The following is a 21018-nucleotide window of genomic DNA, read 5'->3' as shown; positions in this document are numbered from 1 at the left end:
TCTTTTCTAGTTGTGGCACACAGGCTCCGGGGCACGTGGGCTCTGTAGTTTGTGGCATGCAGGCTCTAGCTGAGGCGTGCGAGCTCAGTAATTGTGGCATGCAGGCTTAGTTGCCCCACGGCATGTGGGATCTTAGTTCCCGACCAGGGATCAAACCCGGGTCCCCTGCATTGTAAGGTGGATTCTTTACCATTGGACCACCAGGGAAGTCCCCAGAGATTATATCTTGTGTTCTTACCACTCACTTAGCAAGTGGTGTTACTTCTGAATAGCCAGGATAATGATAAAATAAACAAAAGGCTATAGTCCTGTTCACGTGCTTACTTCTTGACTGTTTACAAAATGTTTATACTCACATTAGCTCCTTTGACGCAATCAACCATCCTGTGAAGTGAGAACAAAGACAAGATAAGACCTACTTTAAAAGTGCTGATATGGGGCTGCCCTGGTGGCGCAGTGGTTGGGAGTCCGCCTGCCGATGCAGGGGACACGGGTTCGTGCCCCGGTCTGGGAGGATCCCACATGCGGAGCGGCTGGGCCCGTGAGCCATGGCCGCTGACCCTGCGCGTCCAGAGCCTGTGCTCCGCAACGAGAGAGGCCACAACAGTGAGAGGCCCATGTACGGCGCAAAAAAAAAAAAAAAAAAAAAAAAAGTGCTGATATGAAGGCTCAGAAATGGTGGGGATGTGACCAAGTTCAAAGGCCAAGTATTAAAGAGCTGGAACAGACTTAAGATTTTCTAACTCCTTGCCCAGTACTCCCTCCCCTCCCCTCTGAGGAAGAACAAAGGAAGCACTGAGAGTGGGAAGCCATTGATTCTCTCCTGGCCAATCCAGGAACACCTCAGGGAAGAGGTAGTTGTCAAAAGCTATTGGAAGGAAGCTGTCAGAATGGCACAGGGGAAATGTTTTTACACCTTCACACAAAACAAGATCATCCAAAAACCTTACAACTACCTCTACTCATCTAGCCACTAGCCCACAGAATGCCTTAAGCAGCCTCCTAGGCTGATGCTCCATTTCCCGTCTTGCCCCCAGAGGTCTCTTCTCCATGCAATAGCCAGAGAGTCTGCACAAAACCCTCCAATGGCCCCCAACTTGCTCACAATAAGGCTCTCTGGCCTAGCCATATGCTTTCTCTCTGTCGCCCCTCCTACTGCCTCTCTCCTCTCCAGCCTCACCCACCTCTGTGCTTCTCCTTGAGCACAGCAAGCATCCTTCTCTCTCAGGGTCTTTGCACTTTCAATTCCCTCTACTTAGAATGCCATGCCTCCCAATATACCTATGGTTCACCTTCTCACCTGATCCAGTTCTCCGCCTGATTGTGCCCTCTTTGGAGGTGTCTGAACAGCCCACCTAAAATTCCACATCTCATCACTCTCTATATTTTCACTGTATTTTGCTTTTCTTCATTGCATCTATCACTTTGTGATAATATACTGTACATGAAGATGTTTGCTTCCTTACTGTCTGTCTCTCCTGGAACAGAAGCTCCATGAGAGCAGGGAACTTGTCTGTTCACTGCCTTATCTAGCAGCTCCCTGAAGCATGAATGGTATATGGCAAATGTTCAGTAAATATTTGTTGAACAGATGAATCAAATAAATTAATGAACTGGTTAGCTCTTTCTCCTCCAGCTACAACCCACTTCACCACCTCACCTGTGGGAGGTACGAAAATTTCCTAGAACTGTTCATGGGCTCATGCATCCTTCAAGAAGAGTTGAGCCCCAAGACACCATCAACAATGGCCTGGCCCCATTTCATACCCTCTCAGTGGCTGCTCTGACAACCTTGTATGATCACAAGCCTGGAACAGAGGCTTGGCGGTGCCAAACCGGGGATCAGGAGGAGGCGCCATCTTGTGTCCCTGGAGCAGAGGTCTTGGGACAAAGCCCTGAAAACTGGCATCTAGTCCAGGAGCATGAAACAGATTGGATTCCTCATGATGCTCTAGGGCCTCCTTCATGGGGATGGCTTCCTTGAACCAGTGTCCTACTTGGTGTGGGTCCCCTACAGTCTCTTGCTAAGGGACCCTGTTAACCCTGAGAGTTTCCCTGAGAACAGAAATACATGGCTTTGCATTGTCCCAGGCCCATCTTATTGAGAGCAGATGAAGATCCATCTTGACCAACCCAGGCAGAGGGGAGAAGGTCCCCCAGAGCCATCCTTGGTCCTCTCTCCATTAAGGTCTATTATGCCTTTATTCATATACCATTCATGCTATGAGAATAGTCCACTTCACACATAGAGAAACACCAGCCATGTGACTTGGCCAACCAGCTAAGCCTTCACTTCTTAAGAGCTTCATCTACAAAATGGGAATCAGTCTCACCAGGCTGCTGGGAAGTTGCCCAGAGATCTGAGTTTGAGCCTTTAGTCAATCTCTATTTCTGTAACAAGTAGCTCTTTCTACTTTAATTTCCTCTATTATAAAAATGAGAATGCTAGTTAATTATTAAGGTTGCCAGCTCTAAACAACCATGAAATGTCATCAGATTGTTCAATTAATTTGATAAACCTACCAAAGATTTTCTTATATAATAAAATATACAGCATATTAGAAGCATCATTTTAATTAGTAGACCATATTGTATAATTACTATATATATATATATATATACTGCATTTTTTCAAATACAAGTGTGCTAATACACCTCAAAATTATAATGCATGCCCCACATAATAAGGCAATGATTCTCTTCAGTACACACCTCAGAGACTTAATTTGATTTGGAGATAAATAAAGCATGGAACTTGCCAATCTCTCGAGGTTACAGTGTTTTAAATACCAATTGCCTTGTAAAATGGATTTGGGGAATATTACAGCAATCCAGGCCGACCAGAGGGGAAGAAGACGCCATTTCAACAATATTTCCCTTTCCTGATGGCTGCATCAGTTTAGCTGTGAGAGCAGCATGCGCCCAGTCTCAAAGGGAGCGTTGCGGGTTCACCACCACGACCCGCATGTAGCTAGACCAAGAACAGCCTTGCTTTGGTGGCAGATCTGGGGCCAACAAAGGAAGAGTTTTCCAGGGTCAAATCTCCACTGGAATGTGAGCCTCATGGGGGCAGGGACTGAGTCTGTTTGCTCACTGCGTAGAGCTGGGCACACAGGTCATCAATGATATTTGTGGAATGGAAGAAGTAAGGAGCAATAAGACTTTAAGAAGATTCCAGGAGGACCCAAGCAGGGGATATTGCCCAGAGGAGTCATGCATTCAGTGGGGACCAGGAATCTTTAAGGTCTATATGAACCCTGAGATTCTACCTAGACCTGCAGGGATGTGTGCAAAATGGACAGCAGATGGGAGACAAGACAGACCCTCTTTTCATATAGGTTCAAAGAGACATGATTATGGTGTTGGCTGGTCCACATCTGGCTGGGTGCCTTTCTCCTCTGGAAGAGGGACTTTGGGAGACAAATTTACATCTGTCTGAGCTGCTGGTGAAATGAATCACAGAATTCAGCATAGGGTGGGAGAAGCTATAGGCAGGGTCAGAAGAAGAATCAAAGCTTGGACCCTATATTAGTTTCCCAGGACTGCCATAACAAAGCACCACAACTGGATGGCTTAAAACAACAGAAATTTGCTCTCTCACATTTATAAGAGGCTAAAAGTCTAAAATCAAGGTGTTGGCAGGGCCATGCTCCCTCTGACGGATCCAGGGAAGAATCCTTCTTGCCTCTTCCCAGCTGCTGGTGGTTGCCAGCAATCCTTGGCGCTACTTGCAGCTGTAACGCTCCAATCCCTGCCTCTGACTTCACGTGGCCTTTTTCTCTGTGTCTCTGTGTTTCTCTGTCCAAATTTCCCTCTTGTTGAGAGGACATCGGTCATGGGATTAGGACTCACCCTAATCCAGTATGACCTTATCTTAACAAATTATATTTGCAAAGACCCCATTTCCAAATAAGGTCGCATTCTGAGGATCCAGGGGGACATGAAGTTTGAGGGGACACTATTCGACTCAACACAGCCTCTAAGGACTCCAATGGGACACTCTCCATGCGTGGAGCATGGACCTCATAGCCTAGCCTCTCCATCACTGCAGTGTCTACCCTCCTGGGGCTCTCTCTGACCTCTTCTGGAACTAACATGCTGGCCTCTGGGGGGCGCTGTGCCTACTTTAATCCTCCCCTCCTCCTCCCCAGAGTTACAGATGGTTCCCTCAAGTTCAGAGGGAGGGTCTGCCTTGTGCCTGGCCATTGCCACAGGGCAGAGATCCTATAAGACTCCCACCACCCAGAGTGACCACAGGGCATGAAAACACCTGAAGTCATATGAACCTAAGAGAGGGAGACCACTGAGGACAGCATCCCTTCTTCCCACCTTCCTGAGTGTTCTAGCTGTTCCTACTGTGGAGTCCTGGCTCCTCCCCACGGTGGGCATGGTTTTGTTCTTGCCTGTCTCCATGGACAATCCAGTAAACCTCAGTGTCTGGGTGTCACAGAGCAGGGCTACCCCCCTGCCGCTTAGGCCTGAAATGGAAGAGGAGAGAGTGGGTGGAATTGGAACACAAAAGGACTTCTCCCTCCCCCTGGTAGCCAGTGGAATGCTGTTCTGCTGGTTCCATGTGATGACTGAATTGCCTTTTCACCGAGGGATGAACAGACCTTGAAAAGGCAGCTAAAGTAAGATAATGGTTTCAAGAAAATGCAGTCTATCAAAGGGACCATAAATGAAAGTGGGGTTAATGGTTAATGGTTATGCTGCTAAGGATCTAGGGAGCAGCTCCCAATTTAACACTAAGAAAACCTCCCAGGCACCTATTAGTGCCTGCTCCTGTTGCATCTCTCAACGACCGAATAAACTGGCAGGAATCAGTCTCCCCACTTCAGATGGAGATGTGGATCCTTGGAGATCGTAATATGAACTAGCAGGAAATGGCTTCTTAACAGCATCCAAACAGCCTGTCTGGTTTACAGATGAGGAAAATATGATCCAGAAACGGTGACACATTGAACCAAGGTTACACAGCTAGTAAGATGCCCAGCTGGAATTCAAACCTAAATTTGTCTGGTTCCAAGTCCAGTGCTCTTTACATGACAACTGTGCGATGATTTGGTCTGTGGTTTGCTCAGGTTCCCACAGTTAGTGGGTATTGGAGTGAAGACTTCAACCAGGTCTTCCAACTTCTGGTCCAGCCTCCTTCCCACTGCCTCCATGGGTCCTCAGTGAGAACTTTCACCCAGTCACCAACTCAGTCTCCCCCTTTTGCGTCACCCTCATAGGTGGTCACTCCAGGACTGTCTCACAGGAGCTGGGACTCGGTGGGTCCATGCAGGATCGGAGGTCCCGTGACTAAGCACTTGCTGGAAGGGTAAGTCCTGATCTTTACAACACAACCAGGCTATGTTCTCAAACTGGGTCAGAACATTTGTTATTTCACATTAACTCTGAACACTCAGTAGAAGAGAAAAAGTGGGACACTTCAGAACTGGCTTTCCTCTGTGCCAACAAAGTGTCATTACTTTAACTTCATTTGTGTGGTACAAATGAGGAGATAAATGTCACATTCCAGCCAGTCTATTAGTGGGTATCAACTGCAACATGGAAAGATTGTACAATCTGGCTGGGTAAGGGAAGGGGAAGAGCTGCACCCAAGGATTTCAGCTCTTAAATCCCTGCTGCCTGGGAAGATAAAAATGTATATGGTGCATTACACACCTACAGCCAGTTGCCTTTATATTTTTTTAATTACATACAAATTCTAGTTGGGTAACTTTGGGTATGTCCCTCAACCTCTTTGGGCCTCAATTTTCTCATCTGTAAAACTGAGACAATATCTGACCTCCTTGTTACACTACGGATTTTTGTGTGAGAATTAAATAAGAAAATGAATAGGAAATTGCAACTGTTCCACACATTATTAATTATGCATTATGCATCATGTACACTCAAAATAATTATGCACCTAAGTCATTTGGATGCATGTTAGAAGTGTGAAATTCAAAATAAAATATATTGCCTTTTCACACCCCTGATGTAACTAATCCTGTGAGATCCAATAGAAGGGAAGGAATCTTTAAACCTCCATTTTTTTGTTTTGTTTTAATAAATTTTCATTGAAGTATAACATATCATATAGAAAATATCTGATTAATTTTCCAAAGTGAACATACTCACCATCAGCACCCAGATCAACAATTAGAATATTATCAGCCCCTCAGAAGCCCCCCTTATACTCCCTCTCACTCACTACTGCCTCTTCTTCCCCCAAAGTTGCCATTACTCTGACTTCTAATATTATGGACTAAATTTGACAGTGTTTGAACTTTGATCACATATTATTTACTCTTTGGGGTCTGGCTTCTTTCAACATTTTGTTGGTGGAATTCATCACACTGTTTTGTACAGCAGTAGCTTATTCATTTTCATTGTTGTATAGTATTCCATTATGTGAAAAGACCTTTATTTATCCATTCTACTGTTGATGGACATGTGCACTGTTCTCAGTTTGGGCTTAATACAAATGATGGTTCACAGGTATATAGATTTTTGTTGTGGATATAACTGGAAGAGGAATGCTGCATCATAGAGTAGTGAGTGTTCAACTTGATCATATATTGGCAACCGTTTTCTAAAGTAATTGTTCTAATCTGCACTCAGACCAGAAGCATATGAGAGTTTCAGTTGCTCTGCATCCTTACCAGCACTTGATTTTTTTAAATTGAGGTAACATTGGTTTATAACGTTATGTAACATTATATTTCAACTTCTGTATACACTATTACGTACCACCAAAGGTTTAGTTTCCATCCATCGCTGTACAGTTGACCCCCTTTACCCATTTTGCCCTCTCCCCACCCCCACTTCCACTATGGTAACCCCTACTCTGTTCTCTGTATCTATGTGTTTGCTTTTGTTTTTTTGTGTTTGTTCATTTATGTAGTTTTTTTTTTTTTTAATATTCTACATAGTGAAATCATATGGTATTTCTCCTTCTTTATCTGGGAGAGGTCCATCCATGTTGTCGTAAATGGCAAGATTTCATCTTTTTTATGGTTGGGTAGTATTCTATTGTGTGTGTATGTGTGTGTGTATATCGTATCTTCTTTATCCATTCATCCATCAATGAGCACTTAGGTTGTTTCCATATCTTGGCTATTATAAATAATGCTGCAAGGAATATGGGGGTGCGTATATCTTTTCCAATTAGTGTTTTCATGTTCTACAGGTAAATACCCAGAAGTGGAATAGTTGGATCATATGGTAGTTATAAGTCTTATTATTTCAGCCATGTTGAAGGGTGTAGAACAGTATCTCATTGTATTTTTTTTTTCTCATTGTATTTTTAATTGTCCTTTCCAGATGACTAATGAAACTGAGCACCTTGTCATGTGTTTATTGGCCATTTGGATATGCATTTGCCTATTCAGGATATTTTAATATAAATGAACCATACCATACGTGGCCTTTTGTGATTGACTTCTTTCACTTAGCATAATGTTCTCAAGGTTCATGCATGTTGTACCATGTGTCTACTTTATTTCCCTTTATTGTTGAGTAATATTGTATTGTATAGAGGTAATATTGTATTGTATAGACACTTTATTTATCCATTCATCAGTTGATGGACATTTGGGTTGTTGTCACTTTTTGGATATTATGAATAATGCTGCTATGAACATGTGTGTACAAGTTTTTCCATGAACATGTTTTCATTTTTCTTGGATATATACCTAGAATAGATTTGCTGGGTCATATAGTAACTCTAAGTTTAATCTTTAGAGGAACCACCAGACTGTTTTCCACAGTGGCCAAACCATTTTACATTCCCATCAGCACTGTATGAGAGATCCAATTTCTCCACATCCTCACCAACACTTATTAGCTGTCTTTTTTATTATAGTCATCCTGGTTAGTATAAGGTAGCATTTCATTGTGGTTTTCATTTGCATTTCCCTTACGGCTAATGACATTGAACAGCTTTTCGTGTACATATTGACCATTTATATATCTTCCTTGTAGAAATATCTGTTCAGGTCCTTTGCCCATATTTTGTCTTTTTATTATTGAGTCGTAAGAGCGGGAAGGATTTTTAAAATAACAGAAATTACCACTATATCTTTGTTAAGAGTTGCAAGTACTTTTTCCCAGTTTTTTGTTTCCTTATTTTTCCCCCATTCAGAGTTTTTGAGTTTTTAATGAAATTTAATTTATCAATCTTTTCTTGTGTGGCTTCTAGATTTTGAGCTGGAGTTTAAAAGGCCTCTCCCTCTCTAATGCTATAGGGAATTCTTCTATGTTTTCTTTGTGTACTTTTATAGTTTCATAAAGCCTGTGATACCTTTGAAATTTTTCTAAATGGCTATCCAGTTATTCCAACATCATTTCCTGAATTGTCCATCCTTCACCCTATACTTTGGTATATCTTCTTTATCATATTCTGAATTGCCACAGTATTTGTATCTATTTCCAGATTTTCAGTTTTATTTCATGGGCATGTTTCATTGACTGCAACTACCTTGCTTTACTTATTGAGGCTTTATATGTTTTTATAAGTGGTAAGATTAGTCATTTCTCTTATTTGTGAATATTTTTCTTACTATTCTAGTTTGTTTATTTTTTCAAGTGAACTTTGGAATAAGCTCATTTGATTAACAACAAAACCCTGTATATCATATTATGATCATATTAAATATATAAATGAACTTAGAGAGAATTGAGACTTTTTTTTGAGAATTGACATTTTATTTGTAAGTTTTCCTATCCCTTTCAGGTTCTTATTTTATGTTTGTATATTGATCCTTCTTTTCTAATTATGTTATCTAATGATTTATCTATTTTATTGGTTAAAAAAACTAGATTTGGGATTAATTTATTAGTACTATTTATCTGTTTTCTAATTCATTACTTTCTACTTTTATCATTACTCATGACTTATTTCTGGTATCCTTCAATTTATTTTGGTATACTTTTTATAACTTATTGAGCATGATGCTTAACTCACTTGTTTTTTGTTCTTTCTTTCGTTATTTAAGGCTATGATTTTCCTCTGTACATTGATTTACCTGTGTACATTGATTTACCTGTGTATTAGTTTCCCAGGGCTGCCGTAATACCATAAACTGGGTGGCTTAAACAACAGGAGTATATTGTCTCATGGCTCTGCAGGCAAGAAGTTGAAGATCAAGGTGTTGGTAGGATTAGTTCCTTCTGAAGCTGTGAGAGAGAACAGTTCTATGCTTCTGCCCTAGCTTCTGGTAGTTTGCTGGCAATCTTTGGTATTCCTTGGCTTGTGGGAGCATCACCCCAATCTCTGCCTTTATTTTCACATAACTTCCTCCCTGTGCATGTCTTTGTGACCAAAGTTCCCCTTTTTATAAGGACACTAGTCATATGGATTTAGGGCCCACCTTAACGAACTCATTTTAACTTGATTACCTCTGTAAAGATCCAATCTCCAAATAAGGTCACATTCTGAGGTACCGGGAGTTAGGACTTCAACATATGATTGGAGGGTGGGACACGATTTAACACATAACAAACTATATCCCACCAATTCTGATAAAAAGTACTTTCATTATTGTTGTTTCCTAAGAGAATCTTCCATTTCAGTTTCTATTTCCTCTTTGAGAGTTTAAGAGAGCCTTTAAAAATTTCCACATTGAAGGAGATTTTCTACTTTCTATTTTGTTATCGGTGTTTAATGAATTATATAATATGTAATAAAATAGTTACAAAATGTTATCCAAACTACATCTAACTTTTAGAATTTATTGAAGATTTATTTATGGGTTAATATATGGTCAGTTTCCATGAAAATTCTCACAGATTTTGGGGGAAACAAAAAGTTTATTCTTTTGTTACATGGTTTAATCAGGTCTACCTCATTAGTTAGTTATTTAAGTATTCTATATCTTTATTTGTGTTCTCTTGGTCTATTCTTACAGAAGTAAATTATATTCCGCTTCTACTTATGTATGACTGCCTATTTCTTGCATCTATTGTAACTTCTGCTTTATAAATATGGATACCATATTGTTTGGTGTATCAATATTTACAAATGTCTTAGTCAAATTCATAAAAACAGAGTAGATTGGTGATTACCAGGCACTAGCGGGGGGGGGGGGGGATGGGGAGATCAAAGGTAGAATTTTTTGGTATAAAACGAATAAGTTCTGGAGTTCTAATGAACAGCATGGTGACTATAGTTAACAATACTATATTGTACACTTAAAATTTGCTAAGAGAGTAGATATTAAATGTTCTCAGCACAAAAAAGTAACTATGTGAAGTGATAGACGTGTTAATTAACCTTACTGAAATAACCATTTCACGTTATATATGCATATCAATCATCATGCCATATACCTTAAACTTACACAATGTTATTTGTCAATTATATCTCAGTAAAGCTGGAAAAAATATTGTCTTTACTGAATTATACCCCTTAGATTACAGTATACCCTTCTTTTTCATTTAATGATCTTTGTCCTGAATGCCACCTTATCTGTCCTGAACTCCACCTTATCTGATATTAAGATAGCAACCTTTGCTTTTCTTTGTGTTTATATTTCTCTGGTATATATTTGTTTTTCTGTGTCTTTGTTTTAGATGTATCTCTTACATATAACATAGAGTTGGGTTTTAGATGTATCTCTTACATATAACATAGAGTTGGGTTCGCTTTGTGATCCATTCTGAAAATCATTTATCTCAATAAAAATTTACTCTAGGGACTTCCCTGGTGGTACAGTGGTGAAGAATCTGCCTGCCAACTGACAAAGGATTAATCTCCAAAATTTACAAGCAGCTCATGCAGCTCAATATCATAAAAACAAACAACCCAATCCAAAAATGGGCAGAAGACCTAAATAGACATTTCTCCAAAGAAGATATACAGATTGTCAACAAACACATGAAAGGATGCTCAACATCATTAATCATTAGAGAAATGCAAATCAAAACTACAATGAGATATCACCTCATACCAGTCAGAATGGCCATCATCAGAAAATCTACAAACAACAAATGCTGGAGAAGGTGTGGAGAAAAGGGAACCCTCTTGCACTGTTGGTGGGAATGTAAATTGATACAGCCACTATGGAGAACAGTATGGAGGTTCCTTAAAAAATTAAAAACAGAACTACCATATGACCCAGAAATCCCACTACTGGGCATATACCCAGAGAAAACCATGATTCAAAAAGAGTCATGTACCAAAATGTTCATGCAGCTCTATGTACAATAGCCAGGACATGGAAGCAACTTAAGTGTCCATCAACAGATGAATGGATAAAGAAGATGTGGCACATATATACAATGGAATATTACTCAGCCATAAAAGGAAACGAAATTGAGTTATTTGTAGTGAGGTGGATGGACCCGGAGTCTGTCATACAGAATGAAGTAAGTCAGAAAGAGAAAAACAAATACCATATGCTAACACATATATATGGAATCTAAAAAAAAATTTGGTCATGAAGAACCTAGGGGCAGGATGGGAATAAAGACACAGACCTACTAGAGAATGGACTTGAGGACACGGGTAGGGGAAGGGTAAGCTGGGACAAAGTGAGAGAGTGGCATGTACATATATACACTACCAAATGTAAAACCAATAGCTAGTGGGAAGCAGCCACATAGCACAAGGAGATCAGCTCGGTGCTTTGTGACCACCTAGAGGGGTGGGATAGGGAGGGTAGGAGGCAGGGAGACACAAGAGGGAAGAGATATGGGGATATATATATATATATATATATATATATATAGCTGATTCACTTTGTTATAAAGCAGAAACTAACACACCATTGTAAAGCAATTATACTCCAATAAAGATGTTAAAAAAAAAAAAGACTTTAAAATGGGGAAAACAAAAAAGGTAAAAAAAAAAAAAAGAATCTGCCTGCCAGTGCAGTGGACACAGGTTCAAGCCCTGATCTGGGAAGATCCCACATGCTGCAAAGCAACAAAGCCCATGCGCCACAACTACTGAAGCCCACGTGCCTAGAGCCCATGCTCCGCAACAAAAGAAGCCACCACATTGAGAAGCCTGCGCACCGCAATGAAGTGTAGCCCCCGTTCACCGCAATTAGAGAAAGCCCACGCACAGCAATGAAGACCCAACGCAGCCAAAAATAAAAATAAATAAATAAATTTATTTTTAAAAATTACTCTAATAACAGGTCAAATATGCTTGGTCTTTGTACTATCATATTATTTGCACTATGTTGCTGTTGAATAGTTTTATTTTTTAAATCTTTCATTATGTAGTCTATAGTTATTTTGTGTCTTCTTATTCTGATATTTAGGAAGATTTGTATTTTTGTTCTAACAGCTGCCTTTACAAGTACAGTATTATTTTAATGCCCTTAGCTCTCTTTTTCCTTAATTAATTCTTCACCGTAAGCAATAATGGAATAATTGTATTTTCTCTTCCTTTCCCTGTCACGTTTCTTAGCTTTTCCACATAGCTCAGAGATGAGGCCACCATTGATAATCAATAAGCATTGATTAACTGCTACTCTTTTCTAAAAACAAAACCCAACAAAACACACACTCAATGTCAAGAAAAAAATCTTCATTCTCTTTCTTCCTCTGCCTGGATATCCTATGCTGGTTTGTCTAGAACCAACCACTAGTCCTGTTTGAAAACATTCTACCAGAACATGAAGACAGGAATCTGAACCTTGGAAAGAGAGAATCGTTGTGTCATTGTAGGAGCACCTGTCACACCCACATTCTCCTCTTTGATCCAGCTCCTGACTTCTCCATTGCCGAAGCTCTGGATACACATAAAACCAGTAATCAGTGGGAGAAACCAGGACTGGATCTCTACTAAGAAGCTGTTCCAGGGGCCTGGCCCTCATCGAGTGCAAAGGTTACAAGATCCAAAGGACTAGAGATACAAGTCAGGAAACAGATGTAAATTTTAGAGACACACCTGATTATCAGAATGAGTCCACAAACAATAAACGCTGGAAAGGGTGTGGAGAAAAGGGAACCCTCCTCCTATTGGTGGGAATGTAAATTGGTACAACCACTATGGAGAACAGTATGGAGGTTCCTTAAAAAACTAAAAATAGAGTTGCCATACGATCCAGCAATCCTACTCCTGGGCATATATCTGGAGAAAAACATTATTTGAAAAGATACATGCACCCCAGTGTTCATTGCAGCACTATTTACAATAGCCAAGACACGGAAGCAACCTAAATGTCCATCAACAGAGGAATGGATAAAGAAGATGTGGTACATATATACAATGGAATATCACTCAGCCATAAAAAAGAATGAAATAATGCCATTTGCAGCAACATGGATGGACTTAGAGATTATCATACTAAGTAAGAGAGAGAAAGACTAATATATCACTTATATGTAGAATCTAAAAAATATGATACAAATGAACTAATTTACAAAACAGAAACAGACTTACAGACTTTGAAAACAAACTTATGGTTACCAAAGGGGAAAGGTGAGGGGAGGGATAAATTAGGAGTTTGGGATTAACACATATACACTATTATACGTAAAATAGATAATCAACAAGGACCTACTGTATAGCACAGGGAACTCTACTCAATATTCTGTAATAACCTATACAGGAAAAGAATCTGAAAAAGAATGGATATATGTATATACATAATTGAATCACTTTGCTATACACCTACAATGAACACAACATTGTAAATCAACTATACTCCAATATAAAATAAAAATTAAAAAAAAAGAATGAGCCCAAAGGTCTACATGACCTACTGCACCTGCCTTACCTACATATAGGGTGACTGTTGGTCTTGGTGAACAGTTTTGCTTTATGCCTGTTGAGCCAAAGTATTTCAGTTTTGATAACAAATTATAGACTCACCCCGCCTCTAAACCACACATGTGATTGACGAAGGTGCCAGGTAGCCTCGGTCTTCATTTTCATGGTAACTGGAAAGCATACATGATCTGCCATTGATTAGCTGCCTTTCTCACTAAGTTCAGTGTCCTCATCTGTAAAATAAAGACAAAAAGGGTATGAGTTCATTGAGCTCAAAAGTCTCTTTTGTTAGTACATCAGAAGTGTACTTTTACATAGTTTCACCAATTTTCATTATGATCAAATTATTTGGGTCACGGCTATTTTCAGAGTCAGAATCAAAATGGACAGAAAAGTGATCAGTTGTGTGATTATGTGCCAACAACAAGCACCATTATTATTGCAAGAGATGTCCTGCCACTTTCTTTGAGGAAAAAAAAGAAAGAAAATTAAACAGTTCTATTGATTTTTAGAGTTAGGTTCATGGAAAGGTCTTTTTCCACCAACGCAGGGATGCGTCCAAGGTATGTGGTGTCCCTGAGGTTAGCAGGACCTGCTTGACAGGAACTAGGATTCAAGAGGAATGGCTCACGTGCTTACAAAAATCTCCAGCGTAAGAGTTTCAGGCAAAAGCCAATATGTGGAGGCTCTGAGGGCCTTAATTAAATTTTTTTTAATTAATTTTTTAAATTAATTAAAATTTAAAAAAAATTTTTTTAATTAAATTAATTTTTTCCAAGGTAATTTTATAGTGTGTATTAAAAGAATTCATCATCGTTCTCTCCATTTGGGTGGAGTTCAAACCTACTGGAGCACAGGGTCCTGTGTCTAAGGAATGACAAGTAACGAAAGACATTAGACAAAGGTAAGTTACCCTGACAGACATCCTGGTCCACCCCCACCTCCAACCTCTTTTAGAATCTATCTTTAAATGGGAAAAGTCTAGCAATAAGACTCAGAGCTTTGAATTCTTCTGTTACTTTGGGAAATTTTTCTAAGTACTTCAAGTATACATCTCTTCCCTTTCCCTTACCTGGAATGAGTTGTTCATTTACCTAATCCCTCTCTAGATGCCCCCACTCCTCCAGACCAAGGATCAGCAAAGTTTTTCTGTAAAGGGCCAGGTACTAAATATTTTAGGTTTTGCAGGCCATATGATCTCTGTTGCAACTATTCAACTCTGCAGTTGAAGCCATAGGTAATACCTAAACAAATGGGCCTGGCTGTATTTTAATATAATTGTATTTATGAACACTAAACTTGAATTTGAGTTTCATGTAATTTTTACAGGTCATGAAATACCCTTCTTTTGATTTTCTTTCAACCATTTGACAATATAAAAACCACTCCTAGCTTGCAGGTTGTACAAGAACAGGGAGTGGGCCAAACTGGGCCCGTGGGCCATAGCTTGCCAACCCCTCCTCTATATCATGAACTTGAGGACAGGGATTCAATCATAATCATCTTACTAACTCCTATGGTTTCACTCAGTGTCTGACACTTAAGAGACAGTGAAAACTGTGGAGGAAGAAGTAAGCAATGGAGACCATGGAAAATACGGCAGATGTATCCATCACATACAACAAAATAAGCCCTTCACGTTGTTCCGTATGGGTATTGGAAGGGAGGATGTGTGACAGCTAATAGTATGGCTTTGGAGTCAGAAGGACCTGGGTTTGATTTCCAGCTCCACCATTTCCTGGCTTGGGCCCAGACAAGTACTGAACATCAGGGTGCATATGTCTGTAAATAACAGAAAAACAATCAATGGTGGCTTGAACATTGCAGATATCTATTGTCTCACTTATCAAGAAGCCTAGATATAGTGGTTCCAAGGCTGGTTTGGTGGCTCAACAGTACCACTGAGGTCACACAGTTTTGTCTTCTGATCTCCTGAGCCACTGGCTTTTCATCTACATGTGTGTCACCTATGGTCACAAATGGCTGTCTGTTTTAAGCATATATACCATGTTCAAGCTGGTAATATGGGGACAGAGGAAGTGCCAACTCAGTCTCCTTTTATACTGTTATCAGGAGGCCACTGTCTGACCTAGAACATTCCAAGCAGATGTCATTTACGTTTTCCTTGTGTAGACCTGCATTATGTGGCTACTCCTATTGCAAAGGAGGCCAGCCTTTACTGTGGGAAGCAAGGAGAGATGGAGTTGGGTGCGGCTTGGGGAGACCCTTAACAGAGTCCATTTCACAGACTGTTGTGAGGACAAGTGAAGTGATGTGTGAAAAGCATTGGCACATAAGTACTCAGTCAACTGCAAGCTACTATTATCAGTAGGACTAACAATAGTTTCAAAATCCTAAAATATAATCCCTACACTGTCAGTATGAAAACTGTAATTTCTCAGATGAAGTTAGAAAGCCTTATACCCTGATTTCACAATATCCATAATTACATACACTTAAAGCAAATGAATATTGAATTGGAATAGAGTGTGTGTGTGTGTGTGTGTGTGTGTGTGTGTGTGTGTGTAACGGGCTATTGATTTATTTTATACTGTTCTATATATACATGGAACTATATATACACATATATACGCATTAAGCATAAATGAGAAAAACCTGGTGACGCTAGGTATGCTCCACATCCTGCATGTTAAATTAGATAACTCAGTCACTTTCCCTGGGCTTAAAACCTGAGTCATCTTTCCCTCTCTCTTTGCCTTTCCTGGTCAGTCAATAAGCCCTGTAGATTTTTCACTGCAATATGTCTCATATTTGTTCTCTATTTTCCAGGACCCAAGCACAACTTTTATCACCGCTTGTCCAGTTGACTCTTGCAATAGACTCCTAAATATTCTTCCGTCTCTAGTTTTACCGCCCCCTACCAAACCAATCCATTCCCTCCTTCTTGCCAGAGTTATCTCCCTGAAGCAAAGCTCTGGCCATGTCATTTTCTTGCTCAAAAACTTTCAATGGTTTCCTAATGCCTACAAAGGTCAAACTCCTTGTTATTCAAGGTGTTCCTGACCTGCCCCCAACCTCCTTTTCTGTCTTCTCTTCTCATTCAGATGCACAGTCCAGCTCATTTAGAACTTGCTCTCTGGTCTCTGAACCATCCCCTCCCCCATTTTCTACATGCATCGTAGCTCACACTGATCCATCTCTGCTTTTCTAGATCCCACCTTATAGGGATGACGGGTAATTTCCATTTTAAGTTACAATGGAACTCTGCTTATGGATGACTACAAGAAGCCCGGAATTTTATGGATTACAATTTGTGCAAAACTATCTGATTAAATCAATGAAACAGTCAATAATTGCCTCTGATGTTTTGCTAGTCCCAGGACATTCAAATGTGCTGACAACTGACAATTTAAAATTGAAATGCCCCATCAAGTGAGCTGGGAAGGAGACAACTGATTCAGGCCAGCAGGCTCAGCATGTGGATTGGACCATGGTAGGGCCCAGTTGGAGCTCAGCTTGGTTCTCCCCCACCCCCTCTTTATAGAGACGTCAGAAGGCTTTCGTATAGCAGAAGGTTGGTGTATTCTGTTCTGGTCCAAAGCAGGAAGGGAGCCATTGCATTTGATGCCAGGTGCTGTGATGAATGTGCCATTTTTTGTCTAGTTAACGCTCCCAATAGCTCTGTGAGGTAGGCATTCTCATTATCTCTATTTTCAAGTGGAGATGAAAGATCCAAAAATGAGTAAATTCTTAAGGTCACAATGCTAGGATTTAAAACCAAGTCTGTCTGACTCCAACATTTTTTTGTAGTTATCTAAGATCACACAGCACGTAAGTGACTAAATTTGGATCAGCTTCCATCAGGATGCCACAGAATACATTTGTGCAGGGGACAAGAAGCTGGGCCAGATGAACTCTGGAAATCTCTCCCAGTGAGAGGATTCTAAGAGTCCATGCCCATGAAATGGGCAATCAGACGAGGGCCCCTCCTCACTCCGGCTGTTAGAGGACTTTTCTTCATTCAGGTCTGGATATAAAATTCAAGCAGAAGAGCTCAGCCATAACCCTTCATATGACTTGAGTTTCAACGTATTTTTTTCGTCATCAACCTCACTCCCATATTTCAGCAATGCCGCTCCCTAAATTTTCATGATGTATTGTTTCATGTTTGTATGACTAGTCCTTAAAACCAGATCACAAAAGCTAGACAGTAGTAATCAGTTCTTTTCCTCTTTCTGAGCATGTGTAACTCCAGCTTTTCCTATGTAAAAGACCACCATATAACTTAGTAGGTAAGAGAGTGGCTAGAGTTTGGCTGTTCTAGACTAGGTTCAGCTACGTTTGACTCCAGGCCATGGATTAGATTCAGGTCTGTTTCACATAGTTCTCACTCTTCTGGGACCAGCCTCTGGGGCATGTCTTCCTTATGGCAATGGAGGAAGCACAAAAGAGGGTAAGCCCAGTCACCCAAGACATTTCAAGCCTCTTCTTGAATCACATCCTTTAACTTCCCAATGGCCAAAAAGTTAGGTGGACAATCCCAGAGTCAAGAAATGGAGAATTTCACTCTGTCCATCATGAAGCCATGGCAAAGGTATGGATGTCTGCTACAGGGGTGTAAAAATTTGGGACCAATAATTCAAACCACCACACCATTCAACCAAACAGGCACTGATCTCCTACTATCCACTGGGTTGTGTTTTCATCAACAACATAAAATATTGGAACCACACTATAGACACAAGTTAGGCACCTGGGTTACCAAGATATTCAAGTCATGTTCCTGATCCCTGCGAGCTCAAGGTCAAGAGGAGAAGAAAGAAAAGAAAAGCTAAAATTTATTCAGTAATTACTCTGTCCTAGGCACTGTGCTAATTAAGACCTTTGACACACTTAAATTACACACAGACCTCCCAACAATCCTGTGATAGGTCTTAAAAGCCATATTTTGCAGATCATAAGACTGAGGCCCAAAGAAGTTAATATAACTTGTTAAAAGCCACACAGCAGAAAGCCGAAGAGCTAGGATTCGAATCTAGATATAACGCCCAAATCCATGCCCAGACGATTACAATGTCGCAATAAGTAGCATACTAAAGAAGCATCAGCAGAGGACTGTGGGAGCAAGGGGGAGGGGGCAGAGATCAGGTGAGCTTTCACACAGAAGGTAGCAAATGAGCTGGGTCTTGAAGCATAAGCAGAAATCCACCAGGAGTTTGGGTTGGTGGAAAGCATGTGCAATGGTCTGATGAGAGAGCAGGGCACTTTCTAGAAGAGTTGAGGGCTGTGTGTTGTTGGAGTGTAGAGATGGTGGCAGGAAGTTTGAGAAATGAAAGGGAAGGAGGAGGCTGTGGTGGGTGATGGAGAGGAGAGCTCTGTATATCAGGCAGGAGCTCTGGCTTTGCCTTAGGGACTGGGGAGCCTTGGGCAAGATGTGGTCTGATTGAAATTACGTTCCAGAAAGAACAGTTTGAAGGCAAAGTGGAGAAGATAGGCTTGAGCATGGAAGCCAAGGGACTAATCACAAAGCCTTCAGGGCAAGCAGATACTGCCACCCCAAGAAGCAGGCCAGACAGGCCCATGCAGACTGGAGAGTGCAGGCTGAGGCTGAAGCCGAGCCCCTGCTCGGCTCCAGAAGATGCTGCCATGCGGGAGAGTGGGTTCAGAAATACAGATGTTTTTAATCTCTAAATTAAAAATATATAGATCTTGATTTTTAAAATCTGGTATTCCTTTTGACCCCTTGCTATACAAGCACTAACTATTCACACTCAGGAACCAAATGCAGAATCCCTGGCTCCCCTGCACTCACTGTACTTGAACTCTCATTGCCTGAAATCAGAGATGGACAGATTCAGGTAGTGCAGGACATTTGTGTTAGCAACCCATTTACGCATTTAAAAAATACTTGTCCATGTATACACACACATACACAATATACATATATACATGTGTATATACACACATACATGTACACATGCATGTGAATGTGTCTATAAATGCATGTGTGCATATATGCACATATGCATCAAATTTGGCACACAGCTGCTTCCATCACTACAGCCACAGACCACACTCTAGCTCAGAGCCACACCGACTGCCCAGGAGCTGTGGGTTTCTTCACTCTCACACATTCTTTTTTGGAAACAGATAAAGGAGCCATTCACAACCTGTGGTCAAATACTAGCCTCTTCTCTAGGCTTTCTCCCTTTACTTGATATCCAAGACCCCAGAATCGTCCCCAGGAAGGTGGCCAGGGAATTGAGTTGCGCAGCTTCAGTCTTCAAAAGCAAGAGACGGACTTTGGGAGTTTGATCCAACAGCCAAAAGTATAAGACACGAAGGAGGCGGAACACCTTCTGTATGCTTCAGCCATGATTTAGTGGCTGAACCCCTCAGTCCTTGTGTTGTCTGTTTTGACTACTACTTATAACCTGCTATATCTCCCTATTGTTTGGAGGGAAGGGTTGGGGTCTCAATCTCTCTCTCTCTCTCTCCCGCAAGTTTTCTATGACTATTTCCCTGAGTGCAAAATGCCTACTCACTTACATGGCTTCAATTCTTCATCTTCTTTTTGATTTCCTCCCATTTCCTCCTACATCTGCTTCTTTGTAATTTAGCTACAAATACTTGTGGGCAGTTTCTTAATTATTTAACACATTTGCAATCAATTTCCCGGGCCTGATGAGCGTGCCACCCAGGATACCTGAGAGCTCTCCGAGAAGTCAGGACTCTCACCTTCCCCACCAGCCCTGGTCCTCAGGGGTTTAACATCCAATGGTTCTCTCATCGCCTGGCCCTATAATTCACCAGTCTGATTTATCATACTTGGCTGAGGGCCTAGGACCTAGGTTCAGAGCAGGTTTCCGGCTGTATACTTTGAAATTCAATGGCACATCTCTGATTCAGGGCTTCTTATTTTATGGATGGCAGCAGAAATCCAAACATCCTCTCTTCTACTTGATTTTGTGAGTATCTTGATGTATTACTAACAAGAGTTTAAATTCTTAGAAATTTAATTATTTTAAAAAATCTTGACTTCAGACAATTTCTGGAGCAGGTAGATTAAGCCAACAAATATTTGTTGTATACTTACTATGTGTGAGATGATGGTCTGGAGCAGGTTGGGGGCAAATTATGACCCATGGGTTTTTGGAAATAAAGTTGTGTTGGAACACAGCCACATCCATTCACTTATGTATCGTCCATGGTGGCTTTCAAGCCAAAATGGCAGAGTTAAGTACTTACAATAAAGATCATATAGCCTGCAAAGCCTAAAATATTTATTATCCAGCCCTGATCTAGACACTGGACAGTTGGCTGCAAGCTGTCTGAAGGATCTT

The 21018-nt window shown here is 40.7% G+C and overlaps 1 protein-coding gene across 1 annotated transcript in view; it reads right to left on the bottom strand.

Moving 5' to 3' along the window:
* Window positions 1-21018, bottom strand: part of CES5A (carboxylesterase 5A) — a 272408-nt gene that overhangs the window by 84795 nt on the left and 166595 nt on the right. The window contains exon 3 of the mRNA XM_060000186.1: window positions 13817-13947. The gene's annotated coding sequence lies outside the window, so the exon portion shown is untranslated. The remainder of the gene's footprint in view (window positions 1-13816; window positions 13948-21018) is intronic.

Source organism: Delphinus delphis, chromosome 20, assembly GCF_949987515.2.
Source record: "Delphinus delphis chromosome 20, mDelDel1.2, whole genome shotgun sequence".
In the NCBI taxonomy this organism is placed as follows: domain Eukaryota; kingdom Metazoa; phylum Chordata; class Mammalia; order Artiodactyla; family Delphinidae; genus Delphinus; species Delphinus delphis.
The sequence above is the reverse complement of the archived record's forward strand: the minus strand, read 5'-3'. Positions and strand labels throughout refer to the sequence as shown.